The 19,313-nt window shown below is 46.1% G+C and overlaps 1 protein-coding gene across 10 annotated transcripts in view; it reads left to right on the forward strand.

The window, feature by feature from the left end:
* Positions 1 to 4,211: 4,211 nt before the first annotated feature.
* Positions 4,212 to 19,313, forward strand: part of sulf2a (sulfatase 2a) — a 33,831-nt gene continuing 18,729 nt past the window's right edge. For 3 of the 10 annotated variants that reach the window (XM_080461395.1, XM_080461399.1, XM_080461397.1), the window contains exons 1-2: positions 4,572 to 4,680; positions 11,777 to 11,845. The gene's annotated coding sequence lies outside the window, so the exon portion shown is untranslated. Of the gene's footprint in view, positions 4,681 to 11,776; positions 11,846 to 19,313 lie in introns of all 10 variants that reach the window. The other 7 variants (XR_013935278.1, XM_080461398.1, XM_080461393.1 and 4 more) reach the window with 5 other exon arrangements.

Raw genomic sequence — 19,313 nt, forward strand, 5'->3', positions numbered from 1 at the left:
CAACTAAAAAACGAAAGGCAGAGACTTAATCATTACGGTTGAATGAAGACCGTCAGGAATTAGTCAACTTTTCACACCAGCACAGTGGTATTTCTCAATGCAAAGTCTTTCTAATTCTTCTGATTAACAGTGGATGATTTATTCCATACAGACCTGAGTACGCCTCCCCCTGCTGGCTGTTGATCACACAACATGGGCTCTGTTGGTGAGCCTGGCAGGGCGTCCCATTTCTAATTACAATGTGCTAGTACACCGTGTACTAATGTTTACAGCGCACTGTTTTGGCAGATAGATCACACTCGAAAATCAATGGTGTGTACTGTTTTGAACTAACAAAATTTGATAGAGGCAGCGTGGGGATGTCAATCAAGCTGAAGCTTGGGAATTAGATGTTGAATTAGAAGAGAGTCCTCAACTTCAGCTCCAAAACAAATGTTTCCAATTGTCAATGGCGGGAGTGAAATAAAGCTGCTAATTGCTATTGAGTAAGCTCAGTACTGTGGGCCATGATTTCAGGATATGTCGGTGGAATTGAGCCATTACTAATGTTGGACATGAATAAGATGCCGCTGCATCCTGTTTTCATATTTCTGTTGATCAGTACAACGTAATTGTCTATGCTCATTGTCCTCCTCATTTTCACAGTGATTAACACTTCAAACTGTGGTTGAATATTTGACAGTCAGACAATTAGGCAGGACAAAATGTTTCACACTGTTATTCTATTGTAGCTTTCATATTTTATTGCAACGCTTTCACTTAGTGACTCAGTTTTCTTCAGACAGTAAATTGCATTTGAAATCAGCATTGGGGAAAGTTTGACGACGCCTCGCTTCTTTTTAATTGTATCATTCAAAATTGTGGGACACGCATGAAAGAATTATAACAGCACCTCAGGATATGAAACCAACTGCAAGAAAATGATGGCCGCTCATACCAGCCTTATGAACTATTTATATTTTCAGTGGGTGCATGTGATGGGATGGTGACAGCAGGGATGAAATAAATAAGAGGAGAATATATTCGACGCGACAGGACAGTGTGTGATGTGTATTGGTGCTGGGATTTCACGTCGAGGGGATATATAGCTAATCCTGGCTGGCATACCGGCCACCTTTGGCTCTATAAAAAGGAGAGTGGAGACCAAGCTCAGGTGCAGAATGCAAATGATTCCACTGTTTGCACTCGTAATTAGCAAAGGAAACTCTCCTTGGATGTCTGTGCATTATATTTTATTTCTCACCAGAGTATTTTGATGGTATATTTGAGCCTATGTGAGCTGAGCCTCTGAAGCCTTGTGCTCAGTCGTTAGATTGCCCTTTTAACTTTTCCACCTCCAGTAGCCTCCGTGCCGCTTTCAGGAGGACCATTTCATAGTGACATGACTTTGCTCGTCCTCACTTTTGGCAGACTCGTGTCCTTGAGTCTCCAGACTATTATTTCCCGGCTTCTTTTCCTTTGTTTCCCCCTCTCTTTTCTTCTATCTCTGTTTCTCATCATAATGTAGCCATGGTGATGTGGGGCTGTCTCAGTGCAGGAGGCACACACGCACGCACGCACGCACGCACGCACACACACACACACACACACGCAAGATGGCATTAGTTCAGCAGATGTTGATTTGATCATCTCCTGGAGACTTACTGTCACCTCAACTAAAACTACAACTTGCACAACTGAATTTGAATTATTTATGTTTTTTGGACATTTTATTTTTTCCCCCGGAGCAAAACATCCACACAATATGACTGTGCATGGTCTGCTTTATTTGCCTCATTTGAGCTGAGACCTCCCGTCTTCATGCAGTCAGCTGACAGGGGACATTTTTATCAGCCTCAAAGACACACACACACACACACACACGCACACACACACACACACACAAACACACACACACACACACACACACACACACACACGCACACGCGCACACACAGTGTGTGAAGAAAAGGAACAAATTAATTTGTATCAGCACACACTCAAAGCCAAGGACAAGCTCTCAGCATGGTAGAACACAGCTATCTTTCTGTTCTATCAGAAGAGAAATAATTCAGTTTTATTTATGCACCTGCCGCTGCATTGTCATGCAAAGGTTGCACACAAGGCCTCCCCTCACTTTTTGTCCAATGAAGCAGAAAAAAGAAAAGCAAAATGCTTTCCCCAAGGTCTGGCCCCCTGTGTGTGGTATTACAGAGGTGTTTCTCTCCTCTAACATGCAGACGTTTGTAGTCCTGTGTCTCGTTTCTCCTCGCTTCTTCTATTTTTCAAGTTTCTTTCCTTCCCAGAATATTATGGAGTTGTAAAGTCTCACCCTGTGGTTTACATGAGCAGAGTCACCCTGTTGGCAGACGCTGATTTTGTAGAGAATGCATCTGTTGATGGGCGTTGAACCCAATTAGAAGCCAGCAGGATGACACAGCTTTAGTGTGCGTGAGAGCGAGTGAGGGAGAGAGGGTGCGAGCATGAATAAACCATGTGTTAAAGTGGTGTCACTGGGCTGCTGTGTTGGCATGTCGGCATCGCTCAGGAAAAACATGGCGATCTCTTGGGCATTGTCTGTAATCCGGCATGTAAAAGCAGCTAGATGTCTCCTTTATATAAGCAGTCCCCGAGTCTCAAACATCATCATATATGCATATATTGGGGGAATAAATGTCCAGTCATATATATTTTGTTATAAGGTGATTATGACAAGTATTAGGACAGCTTATGTCTTTTTAACAAAGGGCTCATTGGACCAATTGGCTGACATTGAATGACAATGCTTTTTTTAAGAAATAAAATCAGGATTAATGTTGAATGCACCTGATGTTAAAGCAGAAAACACAATTTTCTTTATCCTCAAATGCCATGCAAATCCCTGCTCTGAATGTCTTGTTTTCATCTGCAAGGGACAGTCATGGCCAGGAAAATAGTGTTTGATTTTCTCCAAACGGCACAGTTTCATCTCTTTACAGTGACACAAATAGCATAGTGTGCCAAGCTGACAGATAGATGATCCATTGCAGACGTTGTAATTGAAAACACTGAGAGGGGGTGGACAATTAATCTCTCTTCTCTCACCGCTTCAAAATTCCATGGAGAAATGCCTCAAAATGCAGATAATAGATAAGAGTGTTATTGATTCGATGGGGTGGGAGGAGAGGCAAAGAGGTGCAGAGGTTCTCCATCACTAATCTTTCTGGCTGCGACTGCATCTAAATAACCTGCAGAGGGGGATAAACAGGTGCATCCATCATGGGACGGCTGGTGCGGACAGTGATGGATGCCGCCGCCCTCCACCGCACCTCTCCCCTCCTGGTCAGGGATAGGAAGTGACACCGGCACTCAGGAGGAATACCTAGCTTAAACTGAGCTGGAGAATGCTCACTTTGGCCCTGTGGTGACGGAAGGACTCTGGGAAGGCTTTGCATGTGGGAGCCTCTCAAATTGTCCCCTGTCCTCCATCCCCTTGTCTCTTTGAGTTTGGAGCATCATCCATCTTGATAAGAGCTGGTTTGTTTTGTCTAAAAGGAAATTGGTTTAGAGAGAGAGAGAGAGAGAGGAGAGAGAGAGAGAGAGAGAGAGAGAGAGAGAGAGAGAGAGAGAGAGAGAGAGAGAGAGAGAGAGAGAGAGAGAGAGAGAGAGAGAGAGAGAGAGAGAGAGAGAGAGAGAGAGAGAGAGAGAGAGACTCTTTACCTGCATATATATATTTGAACTCACCCATATACGCTTTTTGTGTACTCGTGTAAAAATTTGTTTTAGTGTGTGATACTTCCCTGCCTGCATGCCCGTGCACTTGGGAGCCGAATCCCCAAAGCTGCATGGACCCAGCACGGAGCCCTGCCAATGCCAGCTCTCCACCAAGGTGCCAGCCTGATAGATATGGTGTGTGTGTGTGTGTGTGTGTGTGTGTGTGTGTGTGTGTGTGTGTGTGTGTGTGTGTGTGTGTGTGTGCGCGCGCCAGGCTGTGGCTTCCCTCCCCAACCCTGCAGCATTAAGATTGATCCTCAGTTCCCTCCCATTCTTTTCTCTCTCATTCCTCTGTGTGCCTCTGCCTTTATGAGACTGTGAATAGGTGAAGCTCACAGGCTCCAACAGATGGCCGGAGCTGCCCTTGTTCACTGTCTAACACACACACACACACACACACACACACACACACACACACACACACACACACACACACACACACACACACACACTGCTGCCCAATGAATGAGAGCCCAGAAAGAGAGAGAGAGAGAGAGAGAGAGAGGAAGAGGCAGAGGAAAATGTGACAGAGAGACAGAGAAGAGACAGGAAGCAACAGAAGAGAAGAAGAAAGGGTACAACTAATGGAAACAGAGAGAATTGGTGGCGAATAACGTGCGGGAAGGAAGATGGAAAAGGAGACGGAGTGTTCGAATAACAACAACGACATGTTGAAAGAAGTAAAGGACAAAAACACTGCTGAAAAAGGGAGTGAGGGCAAAATTGAATTGTAGATTGAGGGAGCCTCTCTCCTCCCTCTTTCCCTCCCTCTTTTATTTATCTCATGTGAAACCACGCCTCCCTCCTTTCACTTGTCAGTGCATCTATAACAGTGAGCTGTCTGCACCGGGCTGTGAGGGGGTGAGACGAGCACCTCACTCTGCCAGCACAGCGGACCGGATCTGAGCAGACCGGACAGGACTGGATGACACTGGACTGGCCAAACAGGTGTGTAAACGTCTTGCTTGTTTTGTGTGTTTGTGATGGATGACGGAGGGCAGCGTGCGTCTCCCTCAGCATGCGACCGCTTGTTCCTCCACAGGACTTGCTTCCAGAGTAGCGTATCTAGAAGGTACAGTGCTGGAGCTTTGCCCTAGTTTACAGTTGAATGCTCTGATCCGTTCTGTTCGCCTCTGAGATTTATGCATGGAGTCGCTAACGGCACTGCTCATTGGGGTAAGAGAGACGAGACTTCTTCATCGGATGCACTGGAGCATCTGGCTTTGTATCAGTGCGCCGTGGAGATGAGCCGCTGTTTATTTGGTGGAGCAAGTTGGTGGTTTTCTCACTGTACAATGTGCTGCGTCCCCACTAAGTTTTGAAGCGATTGTCTTCTAAGTGACGTTCACGTTTCCACGTATCTCACAGTTTCTTTTCTAAAGGTAATCAATACATGCAAGCAGCACTAAGAATCTGAAAGAATCAGTAACACACAAGTCATCTTTCACTGCTCCGCGGTTTGTCCTGTGGTTGAATCCAATTTGCCATCCGTTCTTTGTGTCCTCCCGTTCCACAGTCTGTAACGTGTATTGTTCTAGCATTGTTTTGTAGCCACTCAGCCAAAAATAATCCTGATGGTGGCTGAATGGTATGCAGGGGATTTAAATTTAGATCCAAAATAAGGGACAGAAATAAATGCAAACAGTAAAAATGCAGCTTTTTTTTTTCCCCAACGACACAACTGACCAAACCATGTATGGATTGTAAACTTGTGGAATCCGTTTTTTTAACGACTCAAAAATTTAACATTAATTCGAGAGTCGCCATTTCAACAGTTGCCGGCGCTGCCACTCCTATGGAAGCCTCCCCGGCTTTACTCTACGACGCTGGTCTCAGCAAATGTACTCACTATCAGTGTTTTGTCAATATGTTTATGGGTCAAAAGGAAGTGTCATCACCAAGCGGTGGCGGTTAAGAGCAGCAAAGTGGGTGGTGGTGGGGGGGGGGGGGGGGTTGAGAACACTGACCTAGAGGCTGAAATATTTATGACGGAGACAGCTGTTTGTAGCGATATGGGTGGGTGGATGAACGAATGCACAGATGAAGGAGTGGTTGGAAAGTAAAGAAGCTTCAGAGATCTGTTCTTTAAGCATTCATTATTTATCATCACGCACTCTTGCCATTGAAGCTCTAACCCCCACATCAACTGGCCTCTTTTCTCACTGAGATGCCTGTGGACTGATGGAGGATGCTTCAGCTTGGTCTACCTGCCTTCTTCTCATGTTACCACTAAAGCTACGTCCGACACACTCACACCCATATCTGTGTTTTGTTCACACTTATGGCTACACAGACAACACAGTAATTGCACCGTTAAATTTGCTGATGCAACGGGAAGCGTTGCTAAAATCATGCTCACTTATTTGCATCGACTTAATTGCAGACATGTTCTGGATGCACTCCAAGTGCATAAATTTGTGCTCGTGCAGAAGCAACCCTGACACAGCGCCCTGTTAGCCATCAGCCATATTTCTCATTTTCCCTTTTTTTTTTTTTTCCTCCATACTTTAGTAGCTCACACACACTTTCTGAGACACATGAGCACCACCACACACAAACCCGCAGACACGCACCATCAGTGGGAGCGACGACCTTGAGACCTGTTGATGTTTGCGACACTCGTGTGGCGAATACATAAGAGGCCATGTGGGACTGCCGGTGAAAAATGGGGCGCTTGACATGCAGTTTGTACAAAATGGCTTGAAAATGTGCAAGAGGGCTGGCGATGCAGGCGAGCGGAGATGCCAGCATGAATATGTATTGTATGCTAATGCCACACGCCATGGCCTTTGATTCAAGCTGTTGATGAAAGCAGAGGACACGTCCCCCCCCGCCCGCCCCCCCCCCCCCCCCCCCCCCCCCCCCCACCCGTCTCCACTCTTGGGAGGAAGTACTATCGACAAACCTATTGTCAGCGCAGCCCCATCCTCTGGCAACAGGGGCGGCCTGGTGACAGGTGGCAGATATCAGTGACAGCAGCCAAGGTGACACTGCTGGATGGTCTCTGCGGGCCCGCAGGCGGCTGGGGCAGCGCCTGTGTCTGCTCGCTTTGCCGCCGCCTTGACCTTTTGTGGTTCGACACTGGTAGGTTGTATTGGAGGGTCCTGAAGTTAATGCCACCCATTAGTGTCATTCAACCCGCTTAAAGCGCTGTAGCGTCTCGCACATGCTCCACCGCCTGATCTATTTAGTTTACACTAATATATTTGTTCTTGAGCACATTTAAAATCTGCTTATTAACATTTTCCACTGTCAATTAACTGAGGCATTCCTTCACTCCACCAGAAGGAACCGAACAGATGAGCATTTAAACATGAAAAATCTTTTTAAAGTTTTAAAGTAACAACAAATATAATGGAAATATCACATCCATCTTCTGTACCTATCAGACTGTGGTCCAGGCCCGCTGCAGTCTATCTCAACCAACACAGAATAAATCCTAGGAGCAGACACAGAAGGCAAGATACTCAACTAAACCTACAGTAAAGGAAGGCAAAGGATAGAAAGAACATGCATACTCAGAATAACATACTTAGCCACTCAGAAACGTCATGGTGGCTAACAGGCTTGCGCTGCACAAATCTTGCTGTCATGTGACAAAATGTGTTCGTCCACATTGAAGGTCGAGTACAAAAGGCCATTTCATGTGCGTTTCATTTGATGAAGAGGTAAGCAGAGTGTCACTGATCATTCTCGTCCACATGGAGCTTATTTAAAGACGACTGGACGGAGCCCGACAGTAAGTGGCACTCATGTGAATCACAGTTCATCTGTATGTATGAGCTGCTGTTAACAGGTCCTGCGATGAAGCGGCTTCAGGAGATCAGTGTGTAAATCTCTGTGCTTCAGCTCCTCTCAGCTCTAATGATAAAGAGGCAGAGGGGCTCTTTGACAACACCTCTCAAATACTCTCTGAACAGCATGCCGAGTGCAGAGCGTAGTCTACGCCTGATAGGAGCAAATGAGGAGAGGCATGCGGGTGTGTGTTTGTGTGCGCTTCCTCTCTGTGTTTGTGCCCGAGTCACATCCGACCGGCATGCACAGCGTGCGTGCGTGTGATTTCCAATGTTCATGTGTGAACAGCCGCTCAACTGCTGTGTGCGAGTGCAATCAGATTTCAATCTCTTCCCTCTGTATGGCTGAGCTGCTGCAGCGGAGGTGCCCCACGGGGAAATGTAATTATACCCTGCTGGCCATAGAGTACGGGCTTCACTGCCCTATCAGTCTCAGGAGAGACAGCGGCTGGAGGCCTCTTCTCACTTGCAATATCAAACAGCAGAGATGTCACTAAAGCCCTGCTATAGCTCACAATTTTGTATTAAATCCCTGCTCCAATCTCCTCCCTAATCAGCTCTTAGATCCCGGGGTTATCTGTGGCCTTTTGCTTCAGTTTTGTTACACTTGTGAATAATTTATGACAGAATTAACTGTGGTTGCTAAGAGCAGTGATTGGGAGATTTTGGAAGACGGCCAAAATGTGATTCCAGTTCAAAGGCATTTTTCCCAGCTTTTTTTTTTTTTTTCTGTCTGATAAGCAAAAAATTGTATCAGCGCAGATATAATTATGGCCATAATTACTTTCATGTGCATTTTCCCCACCTGAGTTCTTCACATATGAATCTGAACGGGGCTGTCGGTTATTGGTCTGTGCACTGGCCTTTCCTCTCATCTTCTCATCTCTGTCTTTTATGGCGGTTTCTCGTCCTGCCTTTGCTGTGACGGAGGTGTTTGAGAGCTGAGATGGTGTCCATTAGTGAGACCAAACATACAGACACACCCCACACTCCTGAATTTAGGCAAACAATCAATGAGAGCACTCAGATAACGGCACACTAAGTGGCCCATCGATGTTACTATTAAATGAAAACAGGATGCTGTGGTGAGAGTACAACACACAAACCTTAAGCCAATTTAAATATGTAATTTTCTATTGTGGAATAAACATATTCAAAGCATCTCCCAAAACTTTCTTTATGTTGGGAGTTTTTTCTTTCTAAATCAAAGAAGAGATTAAAAGGAAAGAGGATAAAAAAAAAGACAAGCTTTGGCAAACTTAAGACGTCAGAACATTTTGTGAGTGTTGGTATTGCCGAGACAATGGGTTTAAATACTAACTGGCAACTTGAAAATTTCACCCTGCAAATATTAGTGTGTCACCCATTTCATCATCTTGTACCGAGTCATGGCAACTTACCGGAGGAGCAGCCGAGCCACGGAACACTTCTGTCTTCTTCATTTCCCTGATTTGCTACACTCCAACTCAACCTTAATCTTCATTTCTGTGCTCGTCGCCCTCTCTCCATCCTGTGTGTTTAGCCTGGTCCCCCCCCCCCCCCCCCCCCCCCCCCCCCACGTGCCTCTCCCTGGGGGTGTAGCATCCATTGTTGGGCCTAATAAGGTTTATGGAATTACAGATCTCTGAAATTGGATTTTCTCACTCCACCAAAGCAGTGGGATTTTGGATTTAAGGCGTGGTGCATAAGGGCACAACTGACCTGTGACTGAACTGTTTGTGACTGCGCCCTCAAGGTGGGCAGATCAAGAGATTGATGTGTCGACAGCTCTTCAGTGAGACAGACAGGCAGACAGATCCCTTGTTTCTGTATGTACCTGGCAATTAAATTGATTCTGACTCAGGCAGCTTTTTGGCTCCTACGTGAGGATTGCTGTTTCTCCCATGTCGACCGTTCTCACTCTTACACTCCTCCTCTGTCTGTCCTCACAACTTTGACTGTGTTTGATCTAATTCTCATCTAATGAATCTTTTGATCCTCCTCGCCTGACACCCAGACATATCCCAGATTTCTACATCCAAAGTAGCTCATTTCATTTTAATCCTCCAAATCTGGCTGCCGGTGAAGCAATTGATTCCCAGTGATGTAGAAAGATTTGCACTGTCTACCCCAGGTTTTTGTTTAAAGAACTGTGGGATTTCTTCACTAACCTTGATGTACACGCATACACGCGCACATCCCACACCTCCTTAAAAGCTACCTCATCAGAAAGTTGTTATTGTTCAGACGCGACTGAGCTTTAACTACAGCTGGAGTGGAGGAGTCGCGGACACGATTGAGAAATGAAGTGAGAAAGAGACAGAGACCAGAGACAGTGGAGTGAGCGCAGCACTTATATGTTGGCAGGAAGGTGGTATTCATTAGGAGCTTTGGCTTAGTGAACTCTTAATTGGGGGAGAGACAGGGCCGGGGATGGGGGGATCAATAGAGTGAGAGTCGGGGTTCCAGCCCACTGAAATCAATCAGCTCTCACCCTCGCTCCTGCCGGGGAGAAAGCAGCCAATCAAAGAAAACACGGCCTCGGGCTGCTGCGCGTTTACCCTCTCGGTCAAACTTCATCAGGATCAGCCTGTACAGACAGCTCATTCCGACTTATCTCTGTCAAAGGAGGATGGAGTCGACCGGCTGCTTTTATTTGTTCACGCTGGCATTTGATCACACTGCTTAGAAATGTCTTCACAGGTTTGGTTTAATACTGGCCAGAACAGGAGATTATTGAAAGGAATATGAAGCGAACTCCTGGCGTATTTTTACACCGCCGCTAAAAATAGTCACTTTCTAATCTTTTCCCTCTTCATCTTGCTCTTTGCCTGGGTAATAGCCATCTTTCTGCCCTGTCACTTTTTGATGTATCATCCTCTTACTCACATCAAGGACAAGGCCAGGTGTCGCATTTTCTCTCCGCTGCCACGCTTGTCACACTGCCTTGTCACCCACCGACTGTTTCAATCCCTGCCTCTCTTCTTCCTCCCCCTCTCTGCTTATTTATATTAAACCTGTCACTCCTTTATTTTAGCGAGAGAAAAAGAAAATAAATCACTTTTGCCATTTGCTGCCTGCTGTGTCTGTTGAATGCTGCAAGTTTATAAAATCCTGTCAGAATAAATGATGTCTCCGCTGTTTTGCGTCGTTGTCACACAACAGAGGTTCATGCTCCTCGTTGTGGCCTCAGACTTGAGTGCATTTGTCACTTATGTGTTAAGCGATCAAGGAATACACGGCGGGGTGCTGAGAACGCCCCGACGCAGGTCTTGTGCATTTTTGTTTTTATTCATCCAGATAGGCAGACAGGAAGGCACAGGTGTCTACACTCGCCTCTCTTTGATGCCCATGAGTGGCTGGCAGAGCCAGCTCGGGCAGAGAGCTGCTGGGGTCAGAGGAGAGCCTCGGCTGTGAGACCACGGTGGGCTTTAAAGGCTCTCTGGGGTATTCTTAGCCACATAACTTGTTCCAAACCAGCGATTGTGTGTCTGCGAGCTTCACCACATTGGTGTATGCAAAACATCTCACCGAAGACTGCATACATGAGCGATTAGGGTCGGGTATTGACAGTGGTGTTGTATTTGGTTTCAGGATCAGAGTGCGTCCATCAACAATGCTGTGTGGCTTGTAATATCACAGGTGATCTCTCACAATTAGCACTGGGAGACATGGAGACGGTGTTTGATTGCTGCTCAATGGAAAGAGCTAAGTGGGGAGAAAAATAAAACCTTTTTCCTGAGCCTCGCCTGCTTTTAAGAGCGAGGTTGTAGCAAGATAAAAAACTGACTTGTTTGCCTGGCTGAATGCGCTCGCAGTGTTACCAACACAAAATGATTATTATCACTATAGCTAAAAATGTCCTAGAGGGTTCAAAGTAATTATGTTAAAAATGAGCCCATTTTTACTCTCTGGCACAGGTCTAATTAGAGCACACCCTGAACCGCTGTGAGCTTCTCCAGGCGTCTCAACATCACTCAAACAAGGATTTTTATCTTGTTTCAACATGGACCGATGTGAGGTGTGTGGGTACCGCCATGTTGTAGTATGGCAGTGGCACTCCAAATACTTTATGACATCCACGAGGGGGAATGGATACCTCACAGGCTTGATTCAAGCGCGGCTGAAAGGAAATGTGCTCATTATTCCTTATTTAAAAAGATTATAAAAGCAAGCTGGGGTGGCAGAGATATGGCTTTGTTGGAGCTTAAGAGATGGAGTTGCATATGTTCCAAGTCTTCATTCGCTCTGGACTTTGTGTTTGCTTGCAGAACTTGGACATCTGAGGCTGATTGTTGAGGGAGAGGAGCTCATCAGATGCAGCTTGTTTAGAGAGGGAGGTAAGCCTGCTTGCCTCTTACTCACTGTTAAACTCAGGCCTCAATTTCGTTGCTATTACTTCTCGAGATTGAAGTTTTTCTATGTTTTTTTTCTTGCCTGTTTTTACTCACAGATGTGGGTCAGCGTACGCAAGGCCGCGTTTTCATGTTTCATCATTGATAAACCAGATCATGTAATCACAGTGCCGAACTGCGCAAGCTTTGCTCCCTCCTGAACAGCCTCATATATATTTATCAGTCTACCTCTGGCTATCACTTCGCCATGTTTTCGCAAAAATAAGTCAAGTTCTGATTATTGTCCCCGTTGCCATGGATTCCACAGATCCCTGAGGAAACAAACAACACAGCATGCTTCTGTTAGTGTCAACACTTTATTTACTGCAGGGGATAAATTCATCACCTCCATCACGCTGTCTCAGTATCAAAATCACTACTTGATATGATTTGCATGGCAGCGATTAGCGCTTTGTTCATCACTAAAGGGAGAATGATTATTGTTGGCCCCGCTGAGCTGGTATTGATGTTCAAAGAGACCTGTGGGTGTGTAGTGGCCACAGCAGATGTCCACTCTGTGGTCATCTGTCCGAATGGCATTCGTGAAGAGAGAGGAAATGAAAGTGAAATGAAAGATGCAGAGACTGGAGGTGAGGTGAGGCTGTGGGAAATATTTAGAAGAATTAATGAGCCGGTCGCAAAGCTCGCGGTTATTAAATCAATAGCTGAAAAAAAAAAAATTACCTTCACACCCCCATGTGGATTCAGCTTTGTGTCTTTACCAAGCACACACCGACAACACTGGCGAGGTTTCACGCTTTGATTGAGGAGTTGGGGGCACCGCAGTGTTACCGCTGTCCTGTTGGCTCTTTACCAGTAACGTGCATGTACCACTGCGGTGATGAGAATCATCTTGTTTGAACAGTTGGAGAGCAGCAGAAGAAGCAGCTCGCTGCACATGTGGGCATATTATGTGCACAGCTGTGCACAGCTGACTCATTACCGCTTGCGAATGCAGCAGTATATGCGACTATAATCAGCCTCCCTTTTGATTAGCAGCTCACCGCAAAAGGCTCCCAACATGGGCGTCATGGTTCAGTGTTTAGTTGGTGAAGAAAATTTGCTATAACTTTGAAACTTTTATTGACACGACACTTGAGAAAGCTGAACTTTGATTTTCCTTCTTGTCTTCTTGACACTCACAAGAGCAGACAGGTGAATGATGTGCCTTTGGTAAGATATTCTGTTTGAGGACTGATCTCCACTTCAAAAAACCCGGTGTGAGGACAACGTTCACCTCTTTCTTTCTTCCTCCTCTCCTCGCTGGCAGAGGGGGCCTTCGGCAGTGTGGGATAAAAACCAAAAGTCTTCAAGAGAAAGTCTTCAAAGGCAACGATCATCCACTGAGTGAAGACCTCGTCAGCTCAGTTTTCTTCTGTTAAACCACCGTCCTTTCATACAGTTCTTGTTGTTTCTGAACAGGCTTTTGTGGTGTTTCTCCCCCATTTCCTTGCAGCGAGTTGCATAAGGTGCTTTTGATATCCTGTGTGTGACAAAGGGATACTTTAACACTTTGGGGGATTATTCTTATGTTACTGGTAATTTTTCTTCAGGCAGGTTGCTCGCATCCTCCCTGGGGTATGTAAAGCACACAGTTGGGCTCTTTGAGCATTTTCCTGACCCTTATTTTCCACATCAGCAAGGCGGAAACTGCCAGCTTGCTTCCATGTTCCATCCTGCGTTCTTCCCACTGATTAAAAGTCAAATATTAAAGTGCTCTGTTGTGAGCTCGGCCTAATTGATTCTTTCCGCCGGGTGCACACAGAATGGGCTGACAGCAGGCGATACCAGGCTTTGTCAACATCGGGCACGCTGCCTGATGCTCAGGACGGCACCCCAATAAAGCCCCCTGTGAGCGTGCCAACCTGCGACACCACACACAGTGAGGCCACTCGGCACTCTGGCCGAGCTTTATAGTAACAACACAGAGGCGGCTCATTCTTTTGCTATGTGTCAGCTCGCATCGGCTCGCTGGGAAGTCGGCGTTCTGTTTGTGAGGAAGTGGCGAGCTGTGTCGAAAGTGTGTGTGTGTTTTTTTGTGTCTGTATGGAAAAAAAAATCCGCTTGTATAGCCACTCATCTAACTTAAGCAATCTGGGGCGACGGTGCTGAAAGGAGCATTCATCTGAGCTCTACAAAAAGCCCTCTTATTCTCTTTCGATCCCCAGCTTTCCTGCCGTTAAGATAATTGCTTTAATAGTTTTTAATCACAGCTGCGACTGCACTAGGAGCTTACCAAACGCACGACGACACCAGGTCTGTCAACACTGGCTGCTCTGTGAGAGATGAGGGACGGCAGGTGGGGTTTCTCGCTGAAGCCTTGTGTCTTTCGCGTATAGTGTTTTACACTCCCTTAACTGCGATTTAAGGGTAATTAATTGAATCACTACAGCAGTAAAACAGCGTCCCTCTCTCCTCCTCTGATGGAGGCAGTTTAGTGTCCCTATTCCTCTTTTGTCTGCTTACCCTTTGAATTTACTGGCCATTTTATGTGCCTCACAAATTCGTTTTTGCCGCTCGTTTATTGTTCAATTCTGTTCGTACTCCACATGTCGGGTGGCGTAACAGAGATCTTGCAGCTATACAATGTTCATTAAATGCAGACATTCACCCCGGGCACTTTTCTCATGAATCTGATTGACCTTTTTGCTCAGTGTGATCCACGGTAAAAGGGTATGGGCGCCTATTAATCGTTTCATGGTTGAAAAGCTGGGTTTGTCTCCTGTCTGGTCAGGTGCTTTATGATCCATCTGAGCTCATGCGGAAGGTGCAATTGGAAGGTTTGAAGGTGTGTGGGTTGGAGGTCAAAAAGCAAGCTGACGGTGCGGTAATTACTCTATTAGTGAGACGTAGCGGCTCTGTGCGCTATGACACAGCGCTAATTACAACACAAGAATGATGAACCTGACCAAAGCCCTGCTAATTCATGTTTAATTGAAGAGAGAATGAGGAATCGGGCGAGCGAAGGGGACGGCAGGTGACCGTTTGCAGCATGTAGAGAGCATGTTGAGGGGGACATAATCAAAATGTGAAGGTTTTTCACCCGTGGAAAATCTAGCAGTCAGTATTTGGATTTTTTTCCTGCACGTTGCGTCTCAGTGTGACCAATCGCCAGCGCAGTCCGCTGAACGGTCTCCTGGCTGCTTCAGTGGTAAAGGCCACTGAAAAGTAATCACAATGTCCTCTCCCTCGGAGCACAGAGAAGGATTTCATTTCTGCCTCCATCCTGTTACGTTCCGGCTGCGGATCCTAGGAAGGGGCGAAGAGACTGTGTGGGGGTCATGATCACACCCACAGGGGGTCCGACAGCTGGCTGCCTTTCTGACAGAAGCCTAATGGAGGGCTAATAGGAGAGAGTCAAGTCCCAGAGACCACTGCTGTGACCTTGACATAAGCCCGTTGAGGGAGGTAAAGAGGAGGAGGGATGGAAAGGTGAAGAGAGACTGACAGGCAGGTAGTTTAAATATTTTTTTCCCCTCTCTTTGCGGTCTTTCCTTCCCTTGATCTTTGCTTACCTTTCTCTCATTAGTGACTCCACAGTAAACATTTTAAAATCCCACCCCGGGCAGCATGAGATTCACAGTTAACTCAGTTTGTACACATGCTGGTGTGTAACAATGAATGCATAAATATTTTTGGGATATTCTCAAGATTTATGTTTCCAATCTTTGTTTTATATTATTGCTATTTTGTTTTCTTTGACACAGAAGAGATGTTCAGGTGTGTTTTCTACAGATGTGCTCAGCTTGGGGGAACAATCATTGAGATTGCAGCAGTTTGATCTTTTTTTACTGCAACAATTGGACTTTTTAAAGAAGCAAAATTTGGGTTCCTATAAAGCTTATAGCTGGTAGTTTGTTTTAATGCTTGATGACTTTGATGACAGATTGAGCCCATTTAGCATTTTATTGTGTTCAGCTGTTGCAGAACAACAGAATCCATCACCGGAGTCACCTGACCTTTTATGGCGCTCTGACAGCATATGTTTGTAGTTAAAGAAAATACTTTTGCTCGGGGAATCACTTAATTACAACTAAATGTAGCTAATAAAGCAACAGGTTTGATTATTACAAAGCAAACAATTGACTCTCACTCTTCTTCTCTATTGGGTAGACATAAAATTAGATATATGGATCCAAAGCACAATGAGTCCGTAATGACTTTACTGCTCTGGATTGTGAAAATTCGCTCAAACAATATGTTTATCATTTGTGTTTAGTTGAAACATATTTAATTGTACCTCCTTTAAATCCTATACACATGTGTATGAAGACCTTTCCTATTAATCTGTCTTAGTCAGAAATCAGAGGGAACTCAGGCCTGCAGGGACAGCCAATAAGCGTTATCCACGGTAAAGAGAGAGCCACTACTGTCTGATCAATCTGAGCTCTCATTAAAAGGCTGCCAAGCCCTTTGCAACCCGATACAATATCAATACTGTAGCACCACAGAGAGACCTCCAGAGCTGTTAGGCAAGCCGCTGGCAGCTTAACTGTCATTACAGGGCGGGCAACATGCCAGAGACCCCCTTCATGGGCCACTTAGGCTCCCCCCATGGTCCCAAACACAGGTCAGGACAGACAGATGGGCTGTCTGGGCAGCTGTCCCAGGGACGAGGCCGAGAGAGATAGATACCGACCTGTAGAGGAGGAGACAACCAGGCCTCTTGCATGTGTGTGTATGCATGTGTGTGTGTGTGGGTTGATATGGGCTGTGTGTTGAGTGTGTGCAGTTACACGAAGCTGCGGTCTGAACCGAGGCTCGTTTGTTTGCCATTTGCATTTTGTGTGCGGGTTGTTCTGTGGATGACTGCGAGGGGAGTCGCTCATGTTTGTGTTTCAACTGAACAAAAAGACTTAAGACTTTGGTTAAGAAGCACACTCGGTGAAGAGTGTTAGAGGTTAGAGACTTTTCAAAAATCTGAGTTTTGGCATAGCCCGCGATTCCTGCTGGGAAAAACCACAAGTACTGAATGGCACTCTGTGGCGATTTCTGAGTTGAGCAAATGGGGGGAAATATAAGTGGCCTTACATGGAAAGACTCCGTAATTCAGATCATTGTGCAAAGGTCTCCCCTCTGCGCTCCGGCCTTAACCCCCTGTGTGGTTTCGATAGGGGAGGGAAAGGTCCGTGTGTGCGTCTCTAAACCCCCAGTAATCCGCTGACAAAAGGCCAGAGAGAAAGGCAGCCAGTGAAGGTGGGGGGCAAGGACAGAGAATGGGAGGAGTGAAGAAGTAAAGAAGCGGTTGTTGCCTCTCCAAGCCCCAAGGGTGTGCTTAACATCAGATAAGATGGTGCTCTGTGCACCCGCGGGCTGCTGGCACCCCAACATCCCCATGCTGTGTAAGGACTCTTTCAGTTGTCAAGAGCCATTGTTTATCAGCAGAGTGCAAGAATCTCCAGTCTACAGAAGTGATTACTTCTGTAGCAGCTCAACTGTAACTTCCAGCCAGTGTATTGATTTATCTGGGCATGTCAGTAATTTATTCAGCAGCAGTTGTTTACTGAAAGTTGAAACCGATATTGTCTGTAATCATCATTAAGTCAGGGCCATTAGGAGCAGTTCCCACTGCAGGTGCTAATTTGATGATGGGAGAGAAATGGCATGTAATTAAAACACAACAGATGACAGCTAAAAACCTATGAGTCCTCTGGAACCAGATCTAATTTTACCAGCACGTGTGCAGCTTACAAACTATAGACACTCACCATTATTATGAGAAATCACTGCAATATCGCTTGCGCCTAAACATCACCATGTGTATCCCCTCACTGAGTTCATTGCGCAGCTCTGAGCAACTTGGATTTTGAGTGATGTCTGATTTGTCAGCGATGCAGCAGTCACACAAAGTCATCCAGGAGTCAGCTGGCTGCTGCGAGGTCTCAGTGAGGTAGTTAGGTTTGTGGAACAATAGGCCCCAGCTGATTTCTCTGTAATCCATTTTGTTGCGACGTGACACACAGTAGGGGGGCTTTGCCTCTGGTCAATAAGTGCCAATACGAAACAGTCATCACTCAGCGGGCTGCCCTGTCCACCAGCTTGCTCACTTGTTTCAGCTGTCAACCCCGGTGTCAAAGGAGCTGGCAATTGTGCCGCTCTTTCGGACGCATCACAAATGGCTTTCCCATACAAACGTGAATAGGACAGGAAAGGCAAGGACACACGCGGACTGCAAAGCAGGCACATTTCCCTCCGACATCTGAATAAACCCATCTGAAGTGAAAACAGCCACATATTTGCAAAACACCATTGACAGTTGCTCATTCACTCAATCCTAAACCCCTGGAGGTGGGGCTGTGGGGGGGTTGAACCCAAGTCAGGGACAATCGGGGCTCTGTTTGTGTTTTCTCTAACACCTCTGTGTTCTCTTCAGGCTCTCATGGAGCGTACCGCAGGGGTGCGGGGAGGGAGGGGTAAATGCCGTGACCCTACCGTGGACCCGGACTGAAGCCCCCTAAAATAAAACCTACAGACCACCACGCTAGTCCCACATGCCACCCGGTTGCCGCTGGAAACAGAACGAGCGCAGAGTGGACGAGTTTGAAAACGTGCGTCGGAGATGATGAAGGCTGATTTCAGTCATCAAAACATCGTCTCTGCTGCAGGTTCTGACATTATCTGTGATGTGACAGCAGTCCAAGCTCATTATAGCGAGTATCTTCACTCAGTCAGTTTGTTACACCTTGAGGAGATAAAAAAAAAAAGGAGGGGGCATCATGCTAATGCTGCCTGGGCCAAACAGTTTGAGAACAATATATGAGGCTGTTCATTTCAGGCACATCCAGAGATAATTAGTCAAACTGTTGTTCTCTCCTTTTATGTCCCTGTGTTGGAAAGAGAAGTTTGAAGTCTAATACGCGGACTGTGGGAGTGTTTGTGAGTCTGTCTGTCGCTCTGCCTACGTGTATGCATGTGTGTATATGTGTGTGTCTACATTTGTTGTCAACAGAGAAGACCCAGGGAGCCTGTCAGAGCTCTTTGTTCTCCAGCAAGAACACATCATGACTGGGCCTTTTGTCTGAAGTGACACCATCATACAGTCTCCTTCTTTCCTACCTCTCTCTCTCTTAGTTTATCCACCAAACTATTCAGGCAGCATCCCATCACTCTCTCCCTTGTGCGTTGAAACTATTTAAAAGATAATGGGCACTGTGTATTATGGAGTTGCAGAGGTGCAGACGATTTCTTTCCCTCCCCCTTTCATCTGGGTGTGGACCAAGTTCTGTGACAAAGTCTACCAGAGAATATCTTGACTGTCACAGGATGACGACTGAGGAGGACAGCTTCTCAGGTTGTGTATTCGCATTCATAATTTACCGCTTTGTTTGTTCATCGCCCGAGTTAATTTAATTTACCTAACATGCAGTGCCGCATACCAAGTCCTCATGAAGGTTCATGTTGAAGTCTGGGCTCT

This window comes from Lipophrys pholis, assembly GCF_963383615.2.
Source record: "Lipophrys pholis genome assembly, chromosome: 4".
Lineage (NCBI taxonomy): Eukaryota > Metazoa > Chordata > Actinopteri > Blenniiformes > Blenniidae > Lipophrys > Lipophrys pholis.